Source organism: Carcharodon carcharias (assembly GCF_017639515.1).
Source record: "Carcharodon carcharias isolate sCarCar2 chromosome 37 unlocalized genomic scaffold, sCarCar2.pri SUPER_37_unloc_3, whole genome shotgun sequence".
In the NCBI taxonomy this organism is placed as follows: Eukaryota; Metazoa; Chordata; class Chondrichthyes; order Lamniformes; family Lamnidae; genus Carcharodon; species Carcharodon carcharias.
This window is the reverse complement of record NW_024470768.1, coordinates 110,001-117,500: the sequence shown is the minus strand read 5'-3', so window position 1 is coordinate 117,500 and position 7,500 is coordinate 110,001. Positions and strand designations below refer to the sequence as shown.

General features: G+C 57.1%; 1 protein-coding gene across 1 annotated transcript in view; it reads left to right on the top strand.

Annotated features, from left to right (window-relative positions):
* The window catches only part of LOC121274735 (endosialin-like), a 20,372-nt gene extending 13,554 nt beyond the window's left edge, over nucleotides 1-6,818 (top strand). The window contains exon 4 of the mRNA XM_041182075.1: nucleotides 5,901-6,818. The gene's annotated coding sequence lies outside the window, so the exon portion shown is untranslated. The remainder of the gene's footprint in view (nucleotides 1-5,900) is intronic.
* The last annotated feature ends 682 nt before the right edge of the window (nucleotides 6,819-7,500 follow it).

Genomic DNA, 7,500 nt, shown 5'->3' with positions numbered 1-7,500 from the left:
TATGAGAGTGTGTGTGTGTGTGTGTGTGTGTGTGTGTGAGTATGAGAGTGTGTGTGTGTACCTGGTGGGGGGGATGGGGTGTGTCAAACACAGGGGCCATTGGTGGGGGGAGGGAGGAATGAGCTGACAGGGAGTTAGGGGCTGGGGTTCAAACCGAGTATTGAGGTTATCCCCTGTGAAGAGCCCCCAGCTCTCTGACTGAACCTCGCACAGCTTCAGGGACTGTGGGAATGTCTGTTTAAACTGACAGGAAGGATGAGGAGGGAGAGAGAGGGGGGAGGGTGATCTTAAAAAGACAGAGAACCTTTGATCACAACCCAATGTTTTGCCATTAGTCTAAAGTGCAAGTTTGTTCCTCTGCAAAGAATGACTTTCATTTCTTCAACCCCTCCCCCAGTCTTCACTCGCTCTCCTCCTCCCAAACCCTTTCCCCTTGTCTTCACTCCCTGACCACTCGCTCTCCTCCTCCCAAACCCCTTCCCCATCTTCACTCCCTGACCACTCGCTCTCCTCCAAAACCCCTTCCCCCAGTCTTCACTCCCTGACCACTCACTCTCCTCCTCCCAAACCCCCTCCCCTTATCTTCACTCCCTGACCACTCGCTCTCCTCCTCCCAAACCCCCTCCCCCAGTCTTCACTCCCTGACCACTCACTCTCCTCTTCCCAAACCCCCTCCCCCAGTCTTCACTCCCTGACCATGTGCCCTGCTCCCAAACCCTCCTTTTCTAGTCAACATTGCTCTGAGTGTTGGGACTGGAGCGTTGCTCACCCTCCTGCACTGAGTGGAGTGAGCGAGTATGTTCCACAAATTCAACCCCTCCCCAGCTTGAGACTGATACCCGGCAGGGAGGATGGGACAGGAGGTTGAGGGGGGGGTGGGGGGGTGCAGTGTTGGCAGGTGGGCAAGGTCACCGGATTTGGAAAGGGCGAGTGTGCCCAGCAGCCGCCGGTATATACCCAGCAAGCCTCGCGTGGCGATGCCGGTTTCTGACCGATGGACCCCAAGAACGGAATTGCAATTAATCTCTTCATGACCCCCACCTCACACTTTGACCTGGGGGGGTGGGGGGTGCTGGGCGCTCTGCCCCTGCTCATCTATCCCACGCCCAATCGCCCACCTCTACCCCACCCCTGAAGGAGGGCAAAGGAGACCTTCACAATCCCCACTCCCCCCCTGCCTCATCCCCTCTGGGATTACCCCCTGGCTCCTCCAACATGAGCAGAAGAGCTGCAGATGGGGCTGGGAAGCCATCGGCGTTGTGAAGAGGGGGGTGGGGGGATTGCGGGGGGCGGGGGGGTGGGGGGTGGTGGGGTGATGTTGGGCGAAGGTCATCAAGGGGGCGAGCGTGGGTTCCCCATCCCTGTCCTAAACCGGGCACCGACAGCGCAGAGCGAGGACACAGGCCCAGGGAGAGGGGAGTGGAGTGAGGAGCCGGCCTCCTCCACTCAGAACTTCCACGTACAAACCAACCCATCGCCCGTCAGCTCGAGTTACACTAACACACGCACTCGGCCCAGGCTGACAGACTCTGGGCCGCTCTCCACAATGCTCCCCATTGTCCTCGCTGGATATCAGTCATCCGGCACTCTGCAGGGGGCTGGGGGACGGAGAAGTTGGGGGTGGGGGGTGGGGATGTTGGGTGGAGAGGCAGACTCGACTTGCATCAAGTGCTCACACAGCCGGCAGCGGGGCAGAGGCAGGGCAGGGGTTAACCCTCGAAGGGACGGCCGTGTGAAAGACCCACAGACAGAGAGGGAGGCCGGCTCCGGGGGCCAAGGAGGGGTGGGCAAATTGCAGAGGTGGATTCCGGCGCGGCACTGGAGATGCCAGGGGCACAAACACAATCACACGAGCGCGGTGGGGAATCTGGAACATCTGGATCCTGTTACAGCTGGGCAGCTTCCAGCCTATAATCAGAAGCATAGAACTGAGTGTAGAGGGAGCTTTACTCTGTCTCTAACCCCGTGCTGTACCTGTCCTGGGAGTGTTTGATGGGGACGGTGTAGAGAGAGCTTTACTCTGTATCTAACCCCGTGCTGTCCCTGTCCTGGGAATGTTTGATGGGGACAGTGTAGAGAGAGCTTTACTCTGTATCTAACCCCGTGCTGTACCTGTCCTGGGAGTGTTTGATGGGGACAGTGTAGAGGTAGCTTTACTCTGTATCTAACCCCGTGCTGTACCTGTCCTGGGAGTGTTTGATGGGGACAGTGTAGAGGGAGCTTTACTCTATATCTAACCCTGTGCTGTTAGAGTGAAATTGTGACGAGCTTTTCCACACAAGGTCTCGGCTTGTGGGGGCTGAATGGTCTCTGTGTGTTTTGTTGAAACTCTCTGTTGTCTGGTTGTCCAGACGGGAATGTGAATGTTTCCTGTTACCAGTGCACTCCTGAGCCAGGACAGTAACCCAAACGCTGCTCCACAGCACAGGTGTTAGAGCACTCAGACTGCTCTTGGTCCTCCCACACAACAGGCCGGGTGGTGGGGGGGTGGCGAGGGTGATGGGATTGGAGTGACCTGGGCCTGGGTGGCGTGAGGGAACCCCGGGATAGGTCATTCCGGCCTCAGCTGTCCTCCAGCGTGGTCAGGGTATTCCCAGAGCGGGAATGCAGTCATTCTGGAAGTGGGTATTCACTGACGACCCCATCCACATTGCGGAGAGGGATCTCGAGGCGTTGGGGAAGGGGGGGGTGGGGGAGGGGTGGGGGGCTTGGGTGCGGGGGGCTGGTGACTGAGGGAGGACGGGTATAGGACCCCTTGGAAAGAGGGTAACTTGTGACTGCGAGAAGCTCTTTCCCCAAATCTCTCTCTCACCACCCCGTTCATTGACCAGGTCTCTCAGAGCCCCCGATTAAAGACAGTCTTTAACCCCGGGCGTCCATTAAGGACAGAATCTTAAATCCTGGCCTCCCTCCCCACAGCCAATCTTCTATCCATGCATTCGGCGCCGCTGGATTTTTCCATAGGTATGCGTGGATCACTTTCAGATGAACTCTGAGATGTTTGTCAGCGCTTTGCTGCACTTCACTCCCCACCCCCTCGTCGAACCCCCACCTCCGTCACGAGCACTGCTCCAGTTCCTGAAAGACTTCTGTCCTCTCAGTTACACTGCTGTTTAAAACATCAACGCTCCCCACAGCCTGCCAAGGTGCTTGCTGTGTTGCGATGACATGCACTCCACGTTCAGTAATGCGCTCTGCAGGCTTTCAACCCACACTGTGCAGCCTCCGGCAGTTCCTTTCTGCTCAGGTTTCTTGCTGCAGCCCCCCCAGGAGCAGGGCCCATTGGACAGACTCACGTCTATCGGAGAGTGTGTGGTCTGGAAACAACATCAGCTCATCCCAAACTCTGCTGCCCCCCCCCACCACCCCCCCGCCCCCGTGTTCGAACTCGCACCGAGTCCCCCTCACCCATCACCCCCTGTGCTCACACTGACCCACACTGACTCCCGGTCCAGACACACCTCGATTTTAAAATTCACATCCTCGTGTTCAAATCCCTCCTCACCCCCTCCCTATCTCTGTAACCTCCTCCAGCCCCTACACCCCCTCCCTATCTCTGTAACCCCCTCCAGCCCCTACACCCCCTCCCTATCTCTGTAACCCCCTCCAGCCCCTACACCCCCTCCCTATCTCTGTAACCTCCTCCAGCCCCTACACCCCTCCCTATCTCTGTAACCTCCTCCAACCCCTACAACCCTCCCTATCTCTGTAACCTCATCCAGCCCCTACAACCCTCCCTATCTCTGTAACCTCATCCAGCCCCTACAACCCTCCCTATCTCTGTAACCTGCTCCAGCCCCAACACCCCTCCCTATCTCTGTAACCTCCTCCAGACCCTACAACCCTCCCTATCTCTGTAACCTCCTCCAGGCCCTACAACCTTCCTATCTCTGGAACCTCCTCCAGCCCCTACAATCCTCCCTATCTCTGTAACCTCCTCCAGCCCCTACACCCCTCCCTATCTCTGTAACCTCATCCAGCCCCTACAACCCTCCCTATCTCTGTAACCTCCTCCAGCCCCAACACCCCTCCCTATCTCTGTAACCTCCTCCAGCCCCTACAACCCTCCCTATCTCTGTAACCTCCTCCAGCCCCTACAACCCTCCCTATCTCTGTAACCTCCTCCAGCCCCTACAACCCTTCCTATCTCTGTAACCTGGCCCAGCCCTCCATCTGGAGTAACTGTGTCCGGTAACCAGATACTGTAAAAAGGATGTTTTGCCTTTGGAAGGAGTGCAGCTTAGATCACCGTCCACCACCTTCAACATTCACTCCCTCCCCCACCGACACACAGTAGCAGCAGTGTGTGTACCATCTACAAGATGCACTGCAGCAACTCACCAAGGCTCCTTCGACAGCACCTTCCAAACCTGTGACTTCTACCATCTAGAAGGACAAGGGCAGCAGATACATGGGGAACACCACCACCAGGAAGTTCCCCTCCAAGTCACTCACCATCCTGACTTGGAAATATATCGGCCGTTCCTTCACTGTCGCTGGGTCAAAATCCTGGAACTCCCTCCCTAACAGCACGGTGGGTGTACCTACACCACATGGACTGCAGCGGCTCAAGAAGGCAGCTCACCCCCAACTTCTCAAGGGGAAACTAGGATGGGCAATAAATGCTGGGCCCAGCCAGCGACACCCACATCCCGTGAATGAATTAAAAAAAGAACATGATCTTGGTCAGTACTGAGGAAGCGCCGCACTGTCAGAGGGTCAGTGCTGAGGGAGTGCCGCACTGTCGGAGGGTCAGCGCTGAGGGAGCGCCGCACTGTCGGAGGGTCAGCGCTGAGGGAGCGCCGCACTGTCGGAGGGTCAGTGCTGAGGGAGCGCCGCACTGTCGGAGGGTCAGTGCTGAGGGAGCGCCGCACTGTCAGAGGGTCAGTGCTGAGGGAGCACCGCACTGTCGGAGGGTCAGTACTGAGGGAGCGCCGCACTGTCGGAGGGTCAGTGCTGAGGGAGCGCCGCACTGTCGGAGGGTCAGTGCTGAGGGAGCGCCGCACTGTCGGAGGGTCAGTGCTGAGGGAGCGCCGCACTGTCGGAGGGTCAGTGCTGAGGGAGAGCCGCACTGTCGGAGGGTCAGTACTGAGGGAGCGCCGCACTGTCGGAGGGTCAGTGCTGAGGGAGCGCCGTACTGTCGGAGGGTCAGTGCTGAGGGAGTGCTGCACTGTCGGAGGGTCAGTGCTGAGGGAGTGCCGCACTGTCGGAGGGTCAGTACTGAGGGAGCGCCGCACTGTCGGAGGGTCAGTGCTGAGGGAGTGCTGCACTGTCGGAGGGTCAGTGCTGAGGGAGCGCCGCACTGTCGGAGGGTCAGTGCTGAGGGAGTGCCGCACTGTCGGAGGGTCAGTGCTGAGGGAGTGCCGCACTGTCAGAGGGTCGGTGCTGAGGGAGTGCCGCACTGTCGGAGGGTCAGTGCTGAGGGAGTGCCGCACTGTCGGAGGGTCAGTGCTGAGGGAGTGCCGCACTGTCGGAGGGTCAGTACTGAGGGAGCGCCGCACTGTCGGAGGGTCAGTACTGAGGGAGCGCTGCACTGTCGGAGGTGCCGTCTTTAAGAATGAGACATTAAACCGAGGCCCCGTCTGCCCTCTCGGGTGGGTGTAAAAGATCCCACGGCCACTATTGGAAGAAGAGCAGGGGGGAGATCTCCCCGGTGTCCTGGGGCCGATATTTATCCCTCACCCAACATCACTAAAAACAGATGATCTGGGTCATTATCACATTGCTGTTTGTGGGATTTTGCTGTGCGTAAATGGGCTGCTGGTTTTCCTACATTACAACAGGGACCACACTTCAAAAAAAAAAAGTCCTTCATCGTGTGTGGAAGGCTTTTCTGGAGTTAAATATGAAGTGCTCTATCTCCTGGGTCTAACTGGTGTTTTTGCCTTTTGGGTCTGTAGGTAAGCACTGTACCTTGCCGGAAATGGGAGTGAAGATGGGGGAATGGCGCTCGATCGTGTGACGACTGAAGCAGACACTGCCTCCTCCTGGAGTGTTTTTGAATTGTTATGTACATGGTGCTATGATGTTGACCACTGGCTCAGCCCCCACTGTGACTGGACTGGCCTGGATCACACGGGCAGTATAACAGCCCGCAGCCAATCACGGGCCTCTCTGGACTCTTCAGAACCTCTCGCCCTCGGTCTTCCAAATTCGCCCTTTGACCTTTCGCCGACCGCGCCCAAGGACCCAGCCATCGCGGCCAATGGTGTTGAAAATGGCGCCCAGGGAGCCGGGAACGGATCCACGTGACCGACTCCGAGCTGCGGGAGAGGGGGCTGGACCGTCACCTCAGCTAGGCCTCTGCTCGGCCACTTGACCATAAGACATAGGAGCAGAAATTAGGCCATTCGGCCCATCGGGTCTGCTCCGCCATTCAATCATGGCTGATAAGTTTCATTGACGGGCCAACGTCTCCGCCCTAGAATATTCTGGAAAACCGTCGGTCGCTTCGGACATGGGCGCGTTATTTAATGCGTGTCAAGGGTCAATAAGATGGCGGTTTTGTGGCCTGGGGGTGCTTTGGGGAGAGAGGTTGGGAAGATGTTGTGTGGTGTAAAACTATAACCAATCGCTTCCCTGTTACTGATTTGAATTGGACCATCCCAGAGGCAATCGGGAAGAGTTTGGGTGGATTGTTCGTTTAACCCCCCCTCCAGACATCAATACTTCTCCTCCCCCGGAACCCATCCATCATTGTCCGATTCATACTGGACCTAGTGGGACTAAGATTAAAATCAGGGTCTGTTTTCTCCCCTGTCCACTCTCGTTTTTCTGGAACGTTCTTCCGTTGTGCAGTTGGAATAGGTTTCCCTGCACCCCCACCACCCTGACTCCCCCAGTCTGACACCCCCCACCCCCCCCCCACCCCCCGCTGTTCGATGGAGATAGCGAGGGCTTGTGACGGGGTTGGAGACAGGACCGGGATTGAGATTGGGATTGAGGGTATGATTGGGATTGGGAATGGGTTTGGGAATGTGATTGGGGATGGGGTTGGGATTGTGCTGGGATTGGGAATGGAATTGGGAGTGGGGTCGCCATTGGGAGTGGGATGGGATTGGGAGAATGATTGGGATTGGGAGCGTGATTGGGAATGGGATTGCAATTTGGATTGGTAATGGTATTGGGTTTGGGATTGGGATTGGGAATGTGATTGAGAATAGATTGGGATTGGGAATGGGATGGGATTGGGATTGGGATTGGGATTGTCAGGCAGTGTATATCTGAGTTTACTGTAATCGGGAACTGCAGGGTGGAGAGTGATGTGGACAGACTTGGAGACCATTGCAACATGCTCCAGACTCAGGATTACCCATAAATCCATGGACCAATCCCTCGGCCATCCCAGACCCCCCCAATCCCCACAGCCCACAGTGCTTCCTAAACCCAGCATCGCCCTCATCTTTCAGCCTCTGAGCTTGCTGTCTTCCAGTCCCACACACACTCCCCTCTCCCTCTCCCTCCCCCTCTCTCTCTCCCTGTCTCTCTCTTTCTCTCTCT